This window comes from Xyrauchen texanus, chromosome 5 (genome assembly GCF_025860055.1).
Source record: "Xyrauchen texanus isolate HMW12.3.18 chromosome 5, RBS_HiC_50CHRs, whole genome shotgun sequence".
Classification (NCBI taxonomy): domain Eukaryota; kingdom Metazoa; phylum Chordata; class Actinopteri; order Cypriniformes; family Catostomidae; genus Xyrauchen; species Xyrauchen texanus.
In genome coordinates, this window is record NC_068280.1 from 15,740,871 (window position 1) to 15,764,273 (window position 23,403).

At 37.8% G+C, this 23,403-nt stretch overlaps 1 protein-coding gene across 3 annotated transcripts in view; it reads left to right on the forward strand.

Moving 5' to 3' along the window:
* Positions 1–23,403, forward strand: part of gpm6ab (glycoprotein M6Ab) — a 98,371-nt gene that overhangs the window by 29,940 nt on the left and 45,028 nt on the right. The window lies entirely within an intron of this gene.

Genomic DNA, 23,403 nt, shown 5'->3' on the forward strand with positions numbered 1-23,403 from the left:
TCTGTTTTCTTTCTCCCGCTCATTCTTGATTTCAATCACTGGCTGCTCTGGTAATCGCTACAATGCCATTACAAAACAGTCCTCGGTTCAGATTAGATTACTGTGGCTGTTCACTGCCTTTGTCTCTTAAACTGTCTGCTTTACAGGGTTGTCACTGGTCTGCATCTTTATGTGTGGGGTGTTTGGTGTGACAGTTGTGTGAAATGAGACGGCGTCTATTGCTGCATATATGGAGAATGGGTTATGATATGATATTTTATTTTATTATTTTTATTTATTTATTTATTTATTTTTTTTGTGGATCAGGTAGCCATCTGCTAGAATTTGTTGGCTTCTACATGTCAAATTTACATCTTGTGATTGTTTTATTTACTCTTAAATGTACCCCCGCAATGATGTCTCTCCCACTCACACGCCAACACACTTTCGCTGCGAAATCATCATGATTTGTACGACTTTTCTAAATTTGGCTAATTCGTGTGATATCGTGCAACGTATGAATTCCTACGACTTTAACTACGGCCAATGACGTCGCTGGACATCGTTTCATCTAATATACGACAATTACTTGCTTCTGTCACACACAACAGCTTCCTATCATGTTTACACACTTTGCTGATTGGTTAAGATAGATAAGGTGTTTGAGTAAGGGCATAATATTATACAACAGCTTCCTATCATGTTTACACACTTTGCTGATTGGTTAAGATAGATAAGGTGTTTGAGTAAGGGCATAATATTATACAACAGCTTCCTATCATGTTTACACACTTTGCTGATTGGTTAAGATAAATAAGGTGTTTGAGTAAGGGCATAATATTATACAACAGCTTCCTATCATGTTTACACACTTTGCTGATTGGTTAAGATAGATAAGGTGTTTGAGTAAGGGCATAATATTAATAAGTATGTTCTTAATGCCTCGTACGCAAAACTTGCGCTTACCTCCGTTCAGAGCTGGATTGGTTTTCTGGTATACCGGGCATTTTCCTGGTGGGCTGACACACTTTGGGGCCGATTAGGGGTGTACTGGCCATCGGGAGACCAGGCAGGCTGGTGGGCCAGCCACAAAAAGTGCTGAATGGGCCGTAATAAGATGAATTTGCCGCAGAACTGGCCACAAAACGGCGCTGTGATATGCTGAAGGGGGCAGCGATATGCAGAAAAGGACAGCGAAAAATCCCGTCCCGATTTCTCTTCCCAGTCCACCCCTGCTTCTGCATTAGACATCCGGGAATTTGCAGCTGATGATGCCGTACGAGTTTATGTGACCAACATCATGCGAGACCATACGAAATAGCCAACTCGTAAATGATGTGTGACTTTTCATGAGATCGGGTTGCACACACCCACACTCTCTTGCCTTTATTTTTCAATTATCGCTGTAGTTGGATTTATTGGAGAACAATGAATGGCAAATGTATGGTGGGTCCACCAGTTTAAAAATATGAACAGTTTTTATGGAATGAGTGGAAATGTGTTATTAAAATGGCTTTTAAGCAACTGCAGCACTTATTTAAGTAACGGCACTGCTTGCCTGCCATAACTGACCCACTTCTGATTAAAAGATGGAGAGAGAGAGAGAACAAGGGGAGAAAAAGAAAAGAAAACAAGGCGTATTTTTCAACCCTTAACCATCTCATCAGCCTAGTTTTCACCTTAGAAACCGAATTATGCTCAGCGGTTGCTCGAAACACCATATAAGACTTTATATGAGCTAGTTTGAATTAAAGTGGATCATTTGAATATGGCACTGTAAATAGAAAGTGCACTGGTTTCTGCTGATGCTGGTCTTGGCTGTCAGTGTGAACACCCACAAATGAGATGCCTTACACGCAGCCTACAGAAGCTGCTCAACAGATGAGCAATCCTTCAGTGTTTCCTGTGAAAATCAATTATTTCCACTTCACTCATGTGAGGAACGACATCACAATAACAGTGAGACTGCCCATGGGGACATACAGCAAGGGATTCTCTCAGACCCAATCCAGCTAATCTCTCTCACTCTCTCTCTCTCTCTCTCTCTCTCCCAATTAAGCCAGTATTCTGGTTTCTCGAAATCCACTTAATACAGCTGATTTACAATATGTCTATGTTAATTATGATTCCTTGTCACGTAATCACCTTATTCAGAATATTTCCTGTAATGGAATAATCATTAATATCAGCCAATGCGCAACCAGAAGTAACAGAGAGTTGTAAAAAATCAAGCAATAAAGGAAATACATTTTTATAAGAGGAGACAGATTTTATTTTATTTTCTAAAGAATTAAATGTGAATGAATATACAGGCAGAGCATTGTATCATCTCATACTTGTTGCTCTTTATTTTGCTGCTGTGTTGTTGTTGTTGTCAAGGGCATGAACAAGAATTAGCCTAATGAGTTTACTTTGTAGAATGACTAAAATTTTGCATAATAAATTACAAGAGTGATCATTACAGTACTTTCAGTAGAGAATGCGTGTCTTAGGTTATCCAGAATTTTGTGATTTATATGAATATAGGAATATTCCATTCGCTGTAGAGCACAAAGACATATGCACTAACATATGCTCACTATTTTTCATAATAAAGGCTCAACCAGAAAAATAGACCATCGAAAATAATGAATGTGGTCAATGGGAATAAAGCCTGTCTCGTTTTAAAGGCTGCATCCTCCGGAGGTCGCATTTGTCTGCCGCAAATGTAATCGAGGCTGTCTCGTTTCAGAAAAGCGAATAGGACACTGCTAATGCAGCCTTCGAATACGACCTTCTTTCACGGGAATTCGGAGGATGCATGAGGTGTATCCTTCCTGGTCACTCACAACAGAAAATTCTTTGCTTCAACGGAAATGAACATCATTTGTCTAAAAAATATTATGCCAATTTGCTCGAAAGTATGATGTTCAAATGAAAGTAACGTTAATTCCCAAGTTGAAATACCTCAGTAGATGGGTGCAGCATATAGAATAAAATAAAGAATAATATCTAAAGTATTATAGACTAAAGGTACACCTGTAAAATCTATTTTCTTTTTTCTATATATCATTATATCTCAACAAAAATTTTCCTCATACACTACCTTCCAGAGGGACTTTGTTCCATTTCACTCAAAGCGTTTGCACATGTTAAAGAGTGGTGTGCTTAACCATGATAAGTTCTGTGTCTATTTGTCCTGCGAAGGCCGTCACATTTAAACAAGGCTTGTTTGAAGGAGGGTGCTCGCTATACTGCAGCCTTCAAAGGATGCGTCCTACCTAGCATGCAGCCTTCGAAACAAGAAACAGCTAAAGTCATCAGTGTAAATCTAATTAGTGTGTGAGTGTAGTTATTGATGTGGCAAGAGACAAGGCATCAGAAACTTGATGTAATGACATGCAAAGGGACAAAATTATAGAAATACAGAATATTTAATTAGGCAACATAACATAACTGCTGAATTTTGTGAATATTTCTTAATCTTGATTATCATACATGATGCCTTGGATAAAAAATTGGCTGGTTGTGTGGGTTAAGACAGATAAATCATTCATCTTTACCAGATGGCAGAGTTCTCTGGATTAATTCTCATCTTTAGTGTCTATAAATGGATCAGCAGACAGATAAGCATCCATCATAGAAGCTTTGCACTTCCAAAACATATAAGGAGACAATGTCCATGATATGAATTTCACTGAGAATTATACCACAATAGCATATTTTTAGTGCGTTGACATGGTAATGAATAAAAAACATAGCGGAACCATAAATCAAAAAAGTAATTACACAAAAAAATGCTGGGTTAAAAAAATAACCCAAATTGGGTTGTTTTTAGCCCAGTAGCTGTTTAAATATGTGACTGAACACATGTTGGGCTAAACTAACCCAGCAAGTTAGGTTGTTAATTTTAACCCAGCAAATGGGTTATTTATTCAACCCAAATGCTGGTTCATTTTCACAGAAATGCTGGGATAATTTTATCTCATAAATTGGTTAATATTGTTAAGATTGTTTTACCACACCATAAACAAATGTATAAACATGGTAGCTCCATTATTTTTGGATGAATATAAATACATGCAATAATTACATTTAATTCATTTTACAAAATGTTTAATAAACAGCATGTAGAACAATAAAGTAACATTTATAAATAATGCTAAACACACCAGGCATTGAAAACATTAAACACACTTTGTATTATTAAAAAGAATGTTCAAGCAAAAAAATTAAAAATATTATTTACTCACCCTCATCCGAGATGTGTATACCTTTCTTCTGCTTCTAAAATTATTAGTTTTTGTTCAGAATATCTCAGCTCTATTGGTCCATTCTATGCAAGTGAATAGTGGCCAGCACTTTGAAGCTCCAAAAAGTGCATAGGGGCAGCAGGAAAATAATCCATATGACTCCAGTGGTTAAATCCATGTCTTCAAAAGTTATATGATATATGTGGGTGAGAAACAGATAGATATTAAAGTAATTTCTTACTCTAAATCTCCACTTTCACATCTGAAAGAAAAACTAAACAGGTGCCACGTGACTTTTAGCGAAGACGTATAGTAAAAAAAGGCTTAAATATTTATGTGTTTTTCACTTTTTTCTCACTTTCACAGTAATTTAACAACTGGAACATATTGATTACTTTTATGCTGCCTTTATTTGCTGTTTGGAGCTTCAAAGTTTTGGTCACTATTCATTTGCATTGTATGGACCTACAGAGCTAAGATATTCTCCTTAAAATCTGCAGAAGAAAGTAAATTCACATCTGGGATGGCATGAGGGTAAATTATGAAATAATTAGAATTTTTGTGTGCAATTTCCCTTTAAATCTTACTTAATTGTTCATTACTATAAAACTATTTATGTAAGTAAGGAATTAATAAAATAAGAACTCAAAATGATCTAAGTGCAGGCCTCTTTTGCTGAGTGTAGGATGTGGGGGAATAAGGACATCTCAGCCAGCTGGAGGTACTCCACCAAATTTGTTCCAACCTACAAAAAGACAATGAGAAAGAAAAGGAATTTTTTTTTAAAGAAGGATAACAACCCATAATGTTAGTTTTTGCCTAACTGGTGATGGTTTTAAAGTACAAAGAAAAATACAGACTTTGATTTATGCAGACCTTATTTTTTCCTCTAACTTTTTCTACACTAAAGTGAAAAACCTTTTCAGTGTTTACAGTGCATACCAACACTTTTATGTGTGGGATGAAGCTCTGCATGATGCTTGCATAGAGCAGTGTGTTAAACCCCTGAAGCACGTGATGCAAGTGTTGTGAAACAGCCTTCGTGCTCACATCCGGTGTAGACAGTGTGATACAGGGTTTGAACTACATGAATGATGTAGGTGATATATTTTGAATTCAAAATGGCAAATTTCGCAGAAAGGAAATGTTTGCATTACTAAAAAAATCTGAAAATTGAAAAATTAACCTATTCAGCGTCCTGTGGGCATTACAGTCTATAATAACAGTTGATGTCATATGAGCTGTCTAGTTCTGATTGTGCAATGAGTGATCCTCGTGTTGGGCAGGAGGAGAGCACTCATAACGAATATATGAACTATAGTCATATTTTATGAACTAACTCCTTATGAACCCAGTCGGAAGGGAGTTTATTTATAATAAGCTTGAGACTTTATGGTAAATTATAATGGCCTGAATGGCCAGCTGACTCATGTATATTGATGGCAATGTTAGAGGGCTTCTAGACAAGAGATGATCGCTGTCTTGAAGGAAGAAATTCTGAGGAAATGGTGTTTGTGCACCTGTTTTTATAGCGGACAGTTTCGCGTCAAAACAGGAGGGCTCACACACCGTAGCCAATATTAGAACATTGGCATTATTATTGAGTGGTTTCAACTATGTCGTGCATGAAGGCACTCCCATATGTGTAGCTACGCTATGTATTGAGTCAAAATGGAACTGATCCTGAAGATGATCCAAAAATCTGCAGCAGGTAACTCAGCAGCTGGGTTGTTCTGACACCACTGCTGGGTTGTCGCATTGGGGTAGGGGGAGGGGTGTATAGTTTCAAATGTCAGTGAAAAAGACCCAGCCCCTAACCTAGTGGCTGTGTTACACAAAAGAATACCCAAAACTACCCAACAGAGAGAAAATACAATAAAATGACCCAACAGGCCTAACACAAAATAAACTCACATATTTTTATAGTGTACACTCTACGCTTGACCAACTAGTTGTTTTGTTTTAATGGAATAGGTATTGATCTTGCTCTTGGGATGTGCTACAGTAAATGGTGAAATTAAATACTCAAGCTGCACTCATTCTTTCTATGCAGCCATCTTTCAAACACTTGTTAACTGCATAGGCTCTGATGTACAAGCAGTGAAATCAGTCCTTGGCACTTTGATTTGCAGATTCATATGCTCACCTACATAATTTAGCTGTTGTTGTGAAGTACTGCAGAGTGGATAAATCACATTATCGTCATAAGGAGTTGGTAAATAGGTCATAGTGTCACCCATAGCAAGGCGACTGGATGTCCAATCTCTCTGTCTTGATACAGTGTAAATATGGGTTTTGAGTGAAGCTTTAAGTGAATTTCAAAGGGAGATGAAATGCCAATAACATGTATGATTGTATGGTCTTAAGATTTAGGTCAGAATGGCTCCTAATGTTCTATGAAGAATCAAAGCCAAGTGTTTCAATCTTTGTGCATTTAGAAAGAATGGTGGCATTGACAAGATTAACTTCAAGTTGTCAATGGAGACCTACTTCACTGAACTCCCCAAAGAAGTCTGCTTCATCAACATTTTTGCTTGCAGTTCTCCTAAGGACAGAATATTAAAGGGATAGTTCACAAAAAATAAAAATTCTCTCATCATTTATTCAACCTATCCCAGATGTGTATGACTTTATTTCTTCTTCTGAACACAAACAAAGATTTTTATAAGAATATTTCAGCTCTGTAGGTCCATACAATGTAAGTTAATTGTGGCCAGAAATTTGAAGCTCGAAAAAGTACATAAATGCAGCATATAAGTAATCCATATGACTCCAGTGGTTTAATCCATATCTTCAGAAGCGATATGATAGGTGAGAAACAGATCAATATTTAAGTCCTTTTTTACTGTAAATTTTGCTTTTTTAATTTATGGGTAAACTATCCCTTAAAGGTTTGGTTTGTCATGGGTTTGTCATGGGCGAAAATTTTCGGCCGAAAATGGCACTTTCGGTTTTCTGCCGAAAGAGAAAAAAGGCCGAAAATATGAGCCGAAAATATACCTCCTCGCCCCGCCCCTCAGTGCTCTGATTTCACTCTGGATCGATCTAGCCCTTATCACGGCGCTACCAAACAAAGGCCGATCATGTCAGCGGTGTGGAAATTCTTCAAAGTTTCTGATAAGGACATCACATTTGCGATCTGCAGTGTTTGTTCAGCAGAACTTTCAAGATATATATATATACAGAGTACAGCAAGAGATTCTACAGAAAAGCACCCCGATCCACAGCAGTGCCACAACTAGCGCAGCTACAACACAACTTGAGACGTATCTAGCTGAACTATGCCAGAAGCGACAATCCCCTTGACTACTGGCGCATAAACAAAGACCGCTTTCCTTTGCTTGCACGGATTGCGCACAGGTATTTATCTGCCCAAGCACCAGCACAGAGAGTGAGAGTCTATTCAGTGCAGCATCTCATGTTCTTGATGAGCTTTCTGACAGGAGAGACTGTCAGAAAGTTTAGCAACTTTTGTTCTTGAAGAGAAACCTGTCACTTGTAGTTAAATAGAAAGCGGTCCAAATTGATGTGTATAGCAATTACATTACACTTGTTCTTCACTTGAGGATACATCTGTCGTTTACAGTTGAGGTTGGATTTAGTTCAATTACTGCTGTTTTGCACTGTTGTTTTGCACAATAATTTTCACTTAAAGTGTACATACGTTTACGTAAACAGAATAGAGCACTGATATATATATATATAATTATATACTATAGTTATATATAGATCAGTGGAATAGAGGCCCTCTGCCATTCTGTGTTCTGCCTTTTGTTTTAATTAAAATTACTGTTGCATATTTAAACTTTTTGAAAGATGCTAGCTAAGTTCATTACTTGACTGTTGTTTTGCATATAATAGTTTTCTAAAACTTTACATTATTTGGATAATTGTTAATAAAATCTGTAAAATTAGATTTTTACAGAACTGAATGAAGAATAATATTTAATAATGTTTTAATATATTTTTTGTCCAATATTGGTGTGTTACTTTCAATAAAAGTGTGATTTATTTTATTGGTTTGTAGTTTTTCAATTCAGATTCATTAAATTCATGAAATTAATGAAAAAGTATAATGTTTATACAATTATACACAAAAATTATTTTTATTTTTTTCTTAAATAGGTAAAAAAAAGTAAATTTCGGTTTCGGTTTCGGTTTTCGGCCAAGTGCATCCTGGATTTTCGGTTTCAGCCCAGAATTTTAGTTTCGGTGTATCCCTAGTTTTTATATGTTGAATTAAAATGTTGTGCATAGATATATAACCAAATGTTTTATTTCTTTTGAACATGATCTCTAATTTGACCAAGAATGCAGATTTAGATGAAATATTTTGTCTCTGTAGGAACACCTGTTCCCACAGAGATTGCTTATGTTTGAAAAGAGTGTGTTTGCTTGGGTTTAAAGTTATAATGTCTTAGAATTAAATATTTGTGTTTGACAATACTTTGGGAAAGTTTATCATTCAGTGACAAAACATGGAGTTTGAAGAATGTTTCGGATGAGATTCGCTATGTACCATTTATCTTTTTTATTTTTTTTATTTTGTTGTATTATTTTTTATCAAGTTGTATCTTCAGAAGTATGATAGCTCTGTGAACTCAGAAAATATGTCTCGCTTCTCGTTTCTTGATCAATGTTGTCCTCTGTTCTGAAATGCTTTGATCGGCGTCCTGGGCTGTTTCAGTGTAAACATTCATGTGCAATTGAATCGTGCGCCTAATTGATGTTTATGCGTCAAGTTATAATAAGTATAGTTATTATGGATTGCACTCAAAAAAAATTGAATTACTGTAACTGGTGTTTTCCCTGGTCTAGTCTGGTTTAGATGGAGGACCAGCATTTTGTTCAACACCAAAAATGCTGGTCAGCCAATATGTTTTTTCTGATGAAACTTGTCCAAGGGACGCTTGCTGGTTAAGCTAGTTAAGTCTGGTAGTGACACTAGCATACCAGCATATTATAGGGATCAGCATCCAAAACACAACATACAATGCTGGTATTTTCAGCAGCTGCAGAGTTGTGAAACCATATTCTTCTCTTTGTCTTGAAGCAACCCAGCAGTGTTTCTCTAAAGCTCTAAAAGCTATTAAACTGACACAACGTCCATATGAATATGTGTGAAATGCAGTTAAATAATGATTTTGATTAGGGCTGGGACGACGCGTCGACGTAATCGATGACGTCGACGCAAAATATGCGCGTCGAATTGTCAGACCCAAAACAAAGATGGCGGCGCCGGCGGCAACACGAGTGGATCCTCAGACTATCAGAAGTGCAAGGCGGCATGCACTCGTTCCTCTAAAGTATGGGAATTATTTAATTTAAAAGGAAACAATTCCGTGATATGTCGTCTTTGCAAAATGGAGATGGCCTTCCATTCTAGCGCCACGGCAATGCACCAGCACCTGAAGAGGTGCCGCCCGGGAGCAGCTGCAGATGACGGAGCACCGTACGTTTTTTTTCAACTCCCCACTTTGCACTCGATGTTGGAGTAGGCTATAATACGTTGTCGACACCTAAAGTTTTCAAGCTATAGCTATTAATAATGCGCTTATAGCTATGAATGTCGTGAAAAATACATAGAGGACACTGACAACGCGCTGACAGACAGGACCAAGCAGGTAACATTTAATAAAGTCTCAACTTTCAAATTTGGACATTCAAAGAAAATTAAACCATAAATAGGCCTACTATTTTGAACCGATCATCTTTTCCTTGGTTAATTTATAGCATCAAATAGGCTAAATATGAATGTAGCCTACATCAGAAGGACTGTTGTTTTAACCGCGGAAAGATGTCAGTACAGTAGCCTACAATCCATTATTCAAATTCACCGACGTTAATCTTCTCTCTCCTGACTACTTTGTCGGACAAAAATGGCGTATTATGATTGATTGATCAGATCGGCAGTCAATCAAACTCCCAGCAAATGTTTTTTTTTTTTTTTTTACATTTTATACACCCCCACCCCCGATGAAACCGGTATTACCGGTGTTGTCACAAGTCAATTAATCGAATCGAAATCGAATCGGACTGGGGAAAAATGAATCGTTAGATTAATCGATGCATCGAAAAAATAATCGCTAGATTAATCGCTTAAAAAATAATCGTTTATCCCAGCCCTAATTTTGATGAACACTAATATTATCAGTGTTTACTAATTAGCCACTTTTGTGTCTTAGTGTCCTAAAGCCATTTAAAAGAGAGATCAAGCATCTGAATAAAAGCTTTTATTTAGCTGTATTGATTTTACAGGTTTAGTGAAGCACCATGAATTGATCTGTTATTCATGTTGCGAAGCGTAACCTGCCTAACCTAACCTGGTGATCTTATCTCATGCCGTTCACCCCTGTTGTATAGGGGAGATGATGTAATGAGATGAGTGTCCCAGGCCTATTGTATGGTAGGGCGGGAAGGAGTGTGTGCCACTTTCGCATGTTGTGCACCACTCCCCCACCACCCTCCCACTGTAAACCCCCTCCTTTCTGTCTGGCTTGGGAGGCTCAGCTGAGGGTTGATCCGATTGCCTCAGACCCTCTGGGATAATGGTACAGCACACACACACTCACACACATACACACACACGCACGCACGCACACACACACACACACACACACACACACTTTAATCAAAGTTCTCTGCTTGATGTTGAAAGTCCTGGAATTTATGCCAATGATTATGAATAAGCATACTGATTAAAAAAATGTACAGAAAAAAAGCTGCCTTTAGATTGGATCTAACTCTAGTCTTTTACCAAATCCAAGGGACTGTATCTGAATTCTTAAATTATAAATTATAATGTTATAGATTTACTGTTGTATTTTAAATATACTGTATATTTGTTGTAATTTACTCACCCTTATCTTGTTTTTCCAAACCTGTATGACTTTCTATATTCGGTAGAATAAACATCATAGAGCAATGTCATTTACGCAATGCTGAAAACTCGGATGGAATCGCGTCATCCAGTCATAAAAACACAATTAACTATTGAATGCGGAATGTCACAGAATTTAAATTTTTTGGGATAAAATTAAGGCTCACTTAATCAAATTAAAATTGTGATAAGTCATAGTGTAATGATTAAACCACAAAAGGCTGAGATTTAATAAAAAAAATTAAAAAAGTCAGAATGTGCTGCGCACTCCAAAGGGAATCAATAAAGCTGGTAATACACTAATAACATCTCATCTAAGCATAAGCATCATGTGTGCTCTGTGTATGTAATAGATTACAGACAGCAGAGTGTGCATTAAGCTTGAAGCATGCAGCACATGCAGACTCTGTATTTATATAATTAAACTGCAGCCTTTTGTTGTTTAATAAGCACATTTAAGCCATATAGCAAAGTGCTTGCATGCAAATTCAAATTGCTTCATTCAGCTTTCCACCCCAAAAAAATCCGTAAAAAATATAATTACATTATATTCAATGTAATTATCTCATCCTCACTATGTAAAAATTTTCACAAGTGCCTAAAACTTTTCCACAGTACTGTATATGTATATATATATATATATATATATATATATATATATATATATATATATATATATATAGAGAGAGAGAGAGCGAGAAAGAGATTGAGAGATTTGGGAGTTGGGACTGTATTCATCTGATGCCAAACAAACCCGGCTCTTATGATTGGTATGTCAACAAAAAACGAATTTGCATCAAATAATTAGCCTGAGAATTATCTTTATTTGAGAGGTCAGGTTGAGTTGAATATGTGTATATTGTGTATTGAAAAGACGGGAGATTGAGAGCTACTGGTTTGAGCAGGTCAAAAGCAAAACCCTAACAGCTAAAACATCATCTCTACCCCTCTTCCTGATCAGTTTGTCGCTCTGTCATATACAGGTCCTTCTCAAAAAATTAGCATATTGTGATAAAGGTCATTATTTTCCATTATGTAATGATAAAAATTAAACTTTCATATATTTTAGATTCATTGCACACCAACTGAAATATTTCAGGTCTTTTATTGTTTTAATACTGATGATTTTGGCATACAGCTCATGAAAACCCAAAATTCCTATCTCAAAAAATGTGCATTTCATGAAAAGGGTCTCTAAACGAGCTATTAACCTAGTCATCTGAATCAACTAATTAACTCTAAACACCTGGAAAAGATTCCTGAGGCTTTTAAAAACTCCCAGCCTGTTTCATTACTCAAAACCGCAATCATGGGTAAGACTGCCAACCTGACTGCTGTCCAGAAGGCCATCATTGACACCCTCAAGCAAGAGGGTAAGACACAGAAAGAAATTTCTGAACAAATAGGCTGTTCCCAGAGTGCTGTATCAAGGCACCTCAGTGGGAAGTCTGTGGGAAGGAAAAAGTGTGGCAAAAAATGCTGCACAACGAGAAGAGGTGACCGGACCCTGAGGAAGATTGTGGAGAAGGACCGATTCCAGACCTTGGGGGACCTGCGGAAGCAGTGGACTGAGTCTGGAGTAGAAACATCCCTGCATTCCCCAGGTCAAGCCACTTTTGAACCAGAAACAGCGGCAGAAGCGCCTGACCTGGGCTACAGAGAAGCAGCACTGGACTGTTGCTCAGTGGTCCAAAGTACTTTTTTCGGATGAAAGCAAATTTTGCATGTCATTCGAATTCAAGGTGCCAGAGTCTGGAGGAAGACTGGGGAGAAGGAAATGCCAAAATGCCTGAAGTCCAGTGTCAAGTACCCACAGTCAGTGATGGTCTGGGGGCCATGTCAGCTGCTGGTGTTGGTCCACTGTGTTTTATCAAGGGCAGGGTCAATGCAGCTAGCTATCAGGAGATTTTGGAGCACTTCATGCTTCCATCTGCTGAAAAGCTTTATGGAGATGAAGATTTCATTTTTCAGCACGACCTGGCACCTGCTCACAGTGCCAAAACCACTGGTAAATGGTTTACTGACCATGGTATTACTGTGCTCAATTGGCCTGCCAACTCTCCTGACCTGAACCCCATAGAGAATCTGTGGGATATTGTGAAGAGAAAGTTGAGAGACGCAAGACCCAACACTCTGGATGAGCTTAAGGCCGCTATCGAAGCATCCTGGGCCTCCATAACACCTCAGCAGTGCCACAGGCTGATTGCCTCCATGCCACGCCGCATTGAAGCAGTCATTTCTGCAAAAGGATTCCCGACCAAGTATTGAGTGCATAACTGAACATAATTATTTGAAGGTTGACTTTTTTTGGTATTAAAAACACTTCTTTTATTGGTCAGATGAAATATGCTAATTTTTTGAGATAGGAATTTTGGGTTTTCATGAGCTGTATGCCAAAATCATCAGTATTAAAACAATAAAAGACCTGAAATATTTCAGTTGGTGTGCAATGAATCTAAAATATATGAAAGTTTAATTTTTATCATTACATTATGGAAAATAATGACCTTTATCACAATATGCTAATTTTTTGAGAAGGACCTGTACACATATACACTGACACTTTTCCTCCATTTTACCCTCCATCCTCTCTCCAATACTGACATAGCTGTGAAAATCCTGGTGTAACACATCTTTAGACTTTGTACTAGTCCAGGCACTTTTAAAGTATTTTCAGTTTGTGTGCTGATCCGACACTGCTGTTATTGAAGATACACATTGTGGAATGCATTCATATTTTTATAACCCTTGAATCCCAGAGCCGAAGCTTCACTTCCTGAGCTTCCTTCCTTTTATTCTCCAATAGTATCCCTTAAGCTCAGTGTGTGTAAGATGTGTCAGATTCTCCATTGTCCCACTGATTTTGTTGAGGTAGTGTAAGTGGGTCATTGCACTCAAGCAGTGTTTTCTTGCCATGGCAACATCATTGGTAAATTAAATGTGCAAATTAGTCAGTTCATAAATATATAGGATGCTAATGCTAACGTAAACATTTATTCAAATTTGAATGTAAAAAAAAATAAAAGTACACATATATACCCAAAGTGAAACTAACTTACTCTAAACAGTTTATTGTCTCAAAATCAGACATCAATCCGCCCTTCTGTTTAATTTCTGTTGTTAGCAAATTATATTAATATTAAGATGGGTTGTTGATAAATAACATTTCCATGAGATCTTTATGAAAATCAACATTTCATCAATCTTCTCTTCAAATAAAGAGCATGGTGGATTTACCAAACATTGCCATTGTTCCTATCATCGAGACAGTTGTTTCCTATAATTGTAGCTGTGTTTAACTATGCTCTCAGCTGTTATTTGGGTCTTGTCTCTCTCTATATATGGCCCTCACTTTTATTCCTTTGATTAGCAATTTGTTTTAAGTCCTAATAAGGGTTGATGCTGCTTTGTATTTAAATTAGTTACCAGCTTGGCACTTTCTCATCACTTTGCCTGCACTTTTCTCTCCCTCTGAGAGCCAGCAATTAGATAATTGTGAGCTTTGACCCCACTGGGCAGTAGGGCGTAATCCCCTTATGACCGTTTGGCAAAAGTCTGGCAGATGGAGCGAATAAACGAGAGGGATATGTATGCGAGGGCTGGGGCAGTACAAGTCCCATTTGTTGTGGTACAGTAATGATGGGACATGGCTCATTCCTCAGCTAGCCAACATGTTTCAGTCTATTAGTCCAGACTTGTTTTTGCTTGTTAGTTGTTATGTTCTTTCTTCATATACATAATTAATTAGTTAAAAAATGAGTTACTGTAATAGCATCTTTTTTTCATTGAGTTGGAAACCAATGTTGGAAGCTACTTTGAACTTTGAAGCTTCTCATAATTTGAAGTAGATAAGCTTCAATTAAGCTACCCTTTTAAAAAGTAGTTGTCTTCACTACAAGCTGCTAATAAAAATAACTATCTACATTACAGCTATTTAATCAAACTGCAATCACAGCAGTATTTATCTGGCACAAACACAATGATGGTCTTAATTAGGATGATGGCATTAAACAGATACATTTACACCAAATACAACTAATACAACTTTAAATAACATAATTTCTTTAAATATGACCCCATTTTCACTTGGTATTAAGATGCATCTCGGGTGATCCAATCACATGTGGTTAGGTGAGACACATAGCTGTTTACACCTGGTCACTTAAACACATCTCTTGTGATCACTTGTGTTCAGATTAGTGGTGGACCGATATACCGCAGAGGCTGATAAATTGGCCAATATTCAAAATGTTTTAAATATCGGCATCGACCAATAAATTTTCCATTTGGACAATTTGTTTCTTAAGGATGCACAAATTTGTTTCTTAAGGACGCAAGAATTGCCTGCTTGCATGTGAAGTGTCTGAGACATGTAAATGAGCAATTACAGTCCTTTTTTTGTTACGTCCCATGGTGCTACAACAATAATAGACTGGTGTGCAACACAGTCTCATTTAAATGGTCCGCATATCAAATCCGTGACAGACAAGTATGAGCTCATAATTTTAAAGTATTCAAGTGTTTCACTCTCCCTCTCCCTCCTCAACAGTTCCCTGTTACTTTTAACTGTTTTGTCTAATGATAAAACGGGAAATATCAATAAAACGAACATCATATACCATTGGCAATATGCAAATACCTTGTTTAAACATATAAACAAACCTCACAAAACTTGCTCAAATCCAGCATCCTTTGAGCACTCATATTTCTTCCTCTAAAGCGCATATTCTATCAGCCTCTTTTCAACAGTACCCTGTAACAGTGGCTCAGTTCAGCGACATGGCCGGAAGGACACAATGTCTCGTTCCCTCCATCAGGGAACGGAGGTTACAACAGTAACCTAGACATTCCCCGTCTGTCGTTCATTTAGACGTTATGTCGAAGAAGCGACACTAGGGGTCCAATGAAATCACGCCATGTGCTGAACCGTGTACGTGCGCTGCTGACAGAGGTGCGGGCAGGCAGTTGCGTGCCAAAACGACAGGCCATGTCAGACTGTACGTACCCTTCCCCAACGCCCCATAAGATCGTCATAACCTTCTGGTTCCCTACATCCCGATATGGGGGGAACAAGGCGACATGCCAAGCATGGGAGCAAGCTGCGCCTTATCTCTCTTATGTTTCTCGAAAAGTGTTAAAGTGACTGGGGCCATCTTAATGCTATCACACGCATCGGGGAAGGCGTTCTTTCCCAATTCCTATTCTTTCAGGGGTAAAGACTCTGCGGAGACCACACCTACCCAGGCTGGGGGAGGTAAAGAGTGGTGGAATACATCATATGGGATTTTAGGTTGCATGTGGAGAATGGCACGGTGGTAGATCCTACCTCATTGGGAGGGAGGAGTTGCTACAAACATGGTGACCGGGGGGCAGTGAGCACTGCCCAAGGGAGACGCAGGTCCGCTTGCAAGGGAACCGTACCACAGAAAATACACACAGGAGGACAAGTCCACATGGGGGCCTGACCTGTGGAGCACCTAATAGTACTTTGAGTGCTCGTAGTGGGTCTGGTCGGTGAATTCCTCCGCTGAATTCGCGGACCAGAGGGCTAGGGAGGAGTCATCCAGGGAGCCGAGTTAGTGGGATCTCCTGGAATAAGAGCACACGATATTACCTCAGTGGAGGGAAAGGGCGCTAGGTGCAAGCGGTACACCCGGTCAGTTGTTACCGCATTACCGAGTTCTACCGGCTCGGACCTGAGAAAATACGGGATGAAACTGACTCAACCCTGAGATTGTGAAATCTGGTAAAGGTATTGGGTGTTGCCCAACCCGCTGCTCTGCATATGTCTGCTAAGGAGGTGACTTTGGCCAGTGCTCACGAGGATGCCACACTTCTCGTCGAGTGCAAGGGGCACTAAGAGGACGTTTTTGATGTACCCGGCAGGCTTCACAGCATGCCGGAGCAGGTAATACAGCGTCAAGAGGCTCTGGTGCTGAGGGAAGACTCGAAGCACTTACCTTGCTCCGCACACCCGGCAGGGGGCGGGTTAGTGACTGAGGAGGAGGTCCCATGGAGGCTTCCTCTAGACTCGTCAGAACCGGCCGGCAGGGGGGAAACAGTTGTGGGTCTTAGGCGGGAGGTCCACGTCCGATGTGCCGGGACTGTTGAGGTTTGGCACCGGGGTGCTGAGAGAATGGCATTTGCGGGTCAGGTGACCCAGAGAAAGAGTAAATTGCTCCTTTATTGAGAATGTGGGTACCGCAAAGAAAACAAACTGAGCTGAGGATTCTCCTCCCGGCCCTCCACCGGGGGACAGAGGTGTCTGCTTACCAGCTCCGGAGCAAACGTCTCGATCTCTGAGTCGTCCGTCTCAGGAACGCTTGGGAGCCTTCCGGGTCCTGGAGGGTGTTCGTGAGATGGGGGGGGCGTACGCTTCCTGCGGGGCCCAGGTTGAGGCGGAGCTGCACGTTTTCTGAAAGCCGCTGGAGGACGCCCTCGGCAGGCAGACGGAGCACGGCCCGTGCTGGTGGCGCGATGGGGCACGATATGAGAGATGGCCTCCGTCTGCTTCTTCACCGCTGAGAACTGCTGGGCGAAGTCCTCGACGGTGTCACAAGCTAGACAAGCACCAAACCAGTCTAGACCTGCATGGAAATTGCATTCTGGTTAAGCTGGTCTTTTTGATCAGGTTTGGTTGCAAAAAAAGATTATAAAGTGTTATAAAGATACACATTGACCAAACAGCATGCTGTTGTAAAGGTAACATGGTTGCACCCTCATCCATACAATTTGTTTTTGGGAGCCCTGTGGAGGGATGGAGTTTGCAGTGTACACAGACTGACTCTGCAGCAATGTTTCTACCTGTGGAACATATGACAGGCAAATGTGCACTTAGTACTTCATCTGTGCAGTTAAGCCAGAAAAAGAGAATCTACCACTGTGCAAAATGGTTAAGATTTAGTCCTAGATGATTCCTAAAATTTTCAGTTGTTTTTTTATGTCTGATTATTTTATTAATGACAGAAATTTTATAATTTTTGATTTTGTTTTTGTTTAAATATTTTGTCTGCTTTTATTACTTTATTTGTTGTTATTTTTAATTATTGAAATAACTTCTTAATTTAGTTTTACTACTGTACTGTACAGAACATATTTTTAATTGGACATATTAAATTGTTTGCATTTAATTATTTTAGTACCTATAATTTGTAAAAAAAAAAACAAACAAAAAAAAAAAAAATATATATATATATATATATCCAAAAAACATCCAGTGAGCGGCAGTTCTGTGGATGGAAATGCCTTGTTGATGAGAGAGGTCAACAGGTTCGAACTGACAAAGTCTGCGGTAACTCAGATAACCACTCTGTACAATTTTGATAAGAAGTATATCATCTCAGATTGCTATACTGAGATGCGGTTGGTGCTGATTTGGCAGCACAAGGGTGACCTAAACAATATTAGGCTGGTGTTTTTAATGTTGTGGCTGATCGGTTTATATTAGAATTATATATAGTATAATTATAAACTGTTATCCTATTTTCTGCAATACAGTTTGTTTGACATTCCTTGACCATGTGATCATAGCTATTGACCAAATGCTTTAGGCAGTTTTAATGAATGATCCATTAGCCATTTAAATTAACTATTTTGTCAGCACATGGTAACTGTACATGTTTAAAATGTACATTAAATCTCTTAATTTAAAAAAAATCTGTAATGTCTGTCAAAAATGTGAAGTCAAATAAAATATAGTTATTATTTAAATAAATATAACCACTGTTTGGTTAACAATTTTTATTTACAGGATGTTCAATTTAGCTTGTTTGTCTGTACAGTAATGTAGTTCGCTGTAGCCTACAATTTTTTGTTATTTGCCTTCCCCTGTACTCTGAAAACACAGTAAGCTTAACACCTAACACCTTTCACTCACAATTGCCAACATATAAAAGGTCCTCACAGCAGGACTGCCATCAGTCATCACAACCAGCAAAATTTCCTCTGTACATTTCCGTCAAACTTTACAGTTCCTTTTACATGTCCGCTGAATTGAGGTATGTGGCTTTTTGTGGACGTTAACAGTTAAACGGTCCATTTTTTCCTTAATACATCCAACAAATTTGAAGTTAAGTGGGAGTTTACTATTCCCGCATTTTTCCAGATTGGACTCTTTTCATGCAGTAATACTTTTATCATATACCATCTGCAAATATGCGGGTGTCTCGTTTAAACAGGTGTTATTCACAAACTTTGTGAAAATCCAGCCATTTCTTACCACCGAATTCTCATCTAATAATGTCTTCCTTTGAATTGCATATTCTGTCTGCCAGAAAAAAAACTTAAGGATCAGGTTCAAAAGTTCCTCTGAATCAGAAAACATGACAGTCTGTCCGTGATCGTATGTTTAATACTCCTACATTTTTTTTAACTTTTTGTCCTATTTTTCCTAATTTGAAATTATCAGGGTTCCCGTGGATCCTTAAAAAGTCTTAAAATATCTTAAATTCAGTTTTCCAAAATTTTATGTCATAAAAAGTCTTAAATATCTAAAATGATTTTGGTTGCACCATAAACTGAATTTGGAATTGAATTCAATTTGAACTCTTGTATCCTCTGTCTGACCCTCCCCATCACAGGAAGGAAAGACTAAGAACATTAATATAGGCTACAAATAAAAAAATTAATTATTGGCAGATTAATTGGCTTTCTTTCAACACATTATCGTATCAGCAAAATCCAATATTGGTCAACCTCTAATTTGTATTTATTTATATAATGGTACATAAAACATTTTTAATGTAATACATATATGCAACAGCCCTATATATATATTTTAGGTTTGTCGATTTAACGTGTCAATTCAGTACGATTAATTTTATTAAAAATAACACGTTAAACAATTTACGCTATTAACGCAATTAATCGCAATGCCCCCGGACCGTAATAAGGAAGATTCCTTAGAAATGCAAGCTTGTAGTACCACCTATTTACTCCAGAGAGCAGTAAGTGAAATTCAGCTGTATGGCAATGCGCAGTTTGTACAGTGAACAAAACAACCCTTCAGCAGGCAGCACAACACAAACATGTGTTATGTCTCAAGATGTGTTCTAAGTATTAATCTATATTTAATTAAAATTTTATGTTTATGACGCAACACACCCGAGACGCTACACAAGCATGTCTGATGCAGGTGTACATTGACGGGTCCTTAAACAAGCCCTCATAATAAATCTCAGACTGATTGACAAATTCACTTGCAAAATGGATTGTTGTGATCTTTATGCCAATGATTGACTTATGTTCAATAATATGGTAGTAAACAATACATTGCATTTTTAAAGCTGCTTTTTGTATTGTCTTATTAATGATTAACTGTTCTGCCACAAGAATGTAATGCATTTGAATTATCTGAATATTTGTTATTTGATATATTATATATATACATATATCATTTTTAAATATTTAAAGATAACTATGTATAATTATTTCACCATTATATATTTAATTATTGTTAGATGATGGGCTTTCTCAGCAAATATTTGTATATGTGATTAATTGCGATTAATTAATCGGTGGAAAATGTCTTTTAATACCATAGCCTACTCTGTTTTGCAATGTTAAGTCCATGTTGAATATGTACACCTGCCTGTTTAAGTAAGTTTTTTTTTTTTAGATTGTGTGGGTTTGATTTGGTATGGGGATAAGGTGTTAATTTTATATGTTCAGGTCTTGAAAAAGGTCTTAAAAAGCCTTACATTTTATTTTAAAATATTATTTTAGATTATATATCTATGAGTGTAAATAAGATGTCTCCGAAAACTGCTTTTGCTTTGTTCCCAATCATGTCAACTGTATCTGAGAAAGTGTTTGTGTTGATACGACAAAGCAATCGAAAGTTATAGCATTACAAATATAATTTATCATTGTGTCCAAAAATGTCCCCATGTGTCCAAAAGCCTCTCCAAACACATAAAACATAATAATTGTGCATAAGAACAAATTACACATGCAAACACAACAATGACTAAATGTACGCATAGCATGGAGACATGATTTTAGTAATGATATTTCACAGAATGTGTGTCTTTTGACTCTGCATCCTTGAGTCTGTGTCATTTACATGGCACCATCTCCTGATGGCCATATGTAACATTGTGCTTTGTGTGGATTATCTAATGATCAATGTCTTGTGTGTGGGCTTGTTTAAAAGGTAATAATGTCCTCTAAGTAATGTTATGTGATATTTTATGTTCTGTGTATTTTTCATGAAATTACAAGCGAAATGTGGCATATACATAAGCAACACCAACATAATTGTCAAAGACATATACTTAGAGACAAAAATATAGCAAGTATTATCTGAGTAAAACAAATGAGATGGTTGTATTCTACTCTTTGCTTTCCAACAACATATAACATATGGCTTTTTTATCAGTTTGATGTTTTTACTGATTGCAGTTATATGTATTAATTGTTTTTTATATAAATTATCAAAACGGAACTCTTCTGATTTGTATGCAAATTTCAAAGCACTTGTTCAGTTTTGGCCAAAATGCCTATATACATTGGAAAGTAGAGCTTCTAAGCTTTCAAATGATACCTATTTTGTGTTGGTCAAGACTGTAATATTTTGAAGATTTTTTTCTTGTGGGCCCATTCGAGCTTAAACGGTTAAAAGAGCTTCAGGTAGTCGTGCTTGTCATCTGTGTTGATATCAGACACAGTAAAGAAGATCTGCGAAGCTCTCGTGATTGTGCGTGTTAATTTTTTCCAATGATCAGAGGGTTATTTCATTTTAAAGTTTAAAGAGCAGACTGAGGCTCGACTGCGACCTGGCATGGAGCTGACTCTGGCTTGGCTGCCATGACGTGGGGCAAGGTCGTGGAAGATGGAGCCGTGGATAACTGGGAAACAACCTCCGTGGCCGTGTACATGGGCAGAGACTCGGAGATGGTCCCTGTGGTCATGAACATGGGTAGAGTCTCGGGAGCGACCTCTGTGATCGTGGGCGTGGATAGAGTCTCGGGAGCGACCTCTGTGGTCGTGGGCATGGACTGAGTCTCGGGAGCGACCTCTGTGGTCAAAGTAGTAACAAAGTAATCAAACAATGAACTAATGAAAACAAGACACATGAACATGGAGGGAAACAGGAACAAAACATGACATGAACTTTTCAAAATAAGAGACATGAAAAACAGGAACCAACAGAATAAACATGACAATAGTGTAATTTAAATGCTATAATCTACGTATTAATAACTAATAATTCATTCGTTTTGTAGGCTTACAAAATATAAATAGCCAAAATATTTGGGAATATGTGAATGAGGAAAAAAAATAGCATGTGAAGCAGAGATCAGGCAAAATGTAATTATTGAAACATACCTGATATTATAACTGAAATATTCCCAAATTAATTGATATTGAATACAATTAAAATTGTAATTGAATTAAGTAAAATTAAATTGAGAAATCAATGCAAATACTCAGCCCTACAAATATTAGCCTAGTTGGTGTTGATTAATCTTATTGGTAACAGTCTGCAGTATCTCATTATTCAAATTGGATTAATTGATTCAATCGAAATATTTGACATTAAAGGATGATGCAGAGTCGTTGTATAAGGATAGAAATAAAACAAAAATTCTGTTACAGTATTAAAATATTGACCCTTAATGGAAAAGTTTATTTCTGACCCTGGTCTGTAGTGGCACTATATTTAACTCCCAAGCACTTTAACAAATAAAACGCACAAAATAACTTTTCTTTTAATATGGAGATCTAATTTGTGCACAGAAGCTATGCTGTGATGCTCTAATGTGTGTCAGACACACACTTTCTTGGCTGTGTGGAGTGGTAATAGATAGCTTCTGCACAGTTCTCATTAACACTTAATTTACAGAAGACCCAAGAAAGCAATAGGCAAAACGAAAAAAGGAAAAGACAGAAAGGAATGGAGGGGGCTTGAGGTGGGAGAGTTGAATTATTGATAGTGATTGCAGGCCCCTTTCTGCTTCGCACTGCACTGCTTCTGAATAATGGATGAAGCCTCCTGCATGTACTTGGGCTCATTCATCCATTTGTCTTGCTGCTGTAATATATTCCGAGCCCATTACTGGGAAAACTAAATGCTGAACACTAAACAATCAACATATGGTCACTGTAGGACAGGAACAGACCAGTGATTAAAGTTTGTCTTTGGAAACCTTAGACTGCGCTAAACATTGGGCTCACCTTTAGGCAATATTCTAAGTTTAGTATGTGAAAATTTGCAAGCAGTTATTACCAGATTGTTTTGTTTATGGCTCACAATTAATGTGCAGAACAGATGATCACAGAATACACCAGCTGTCAAAAATGGGAAAATGT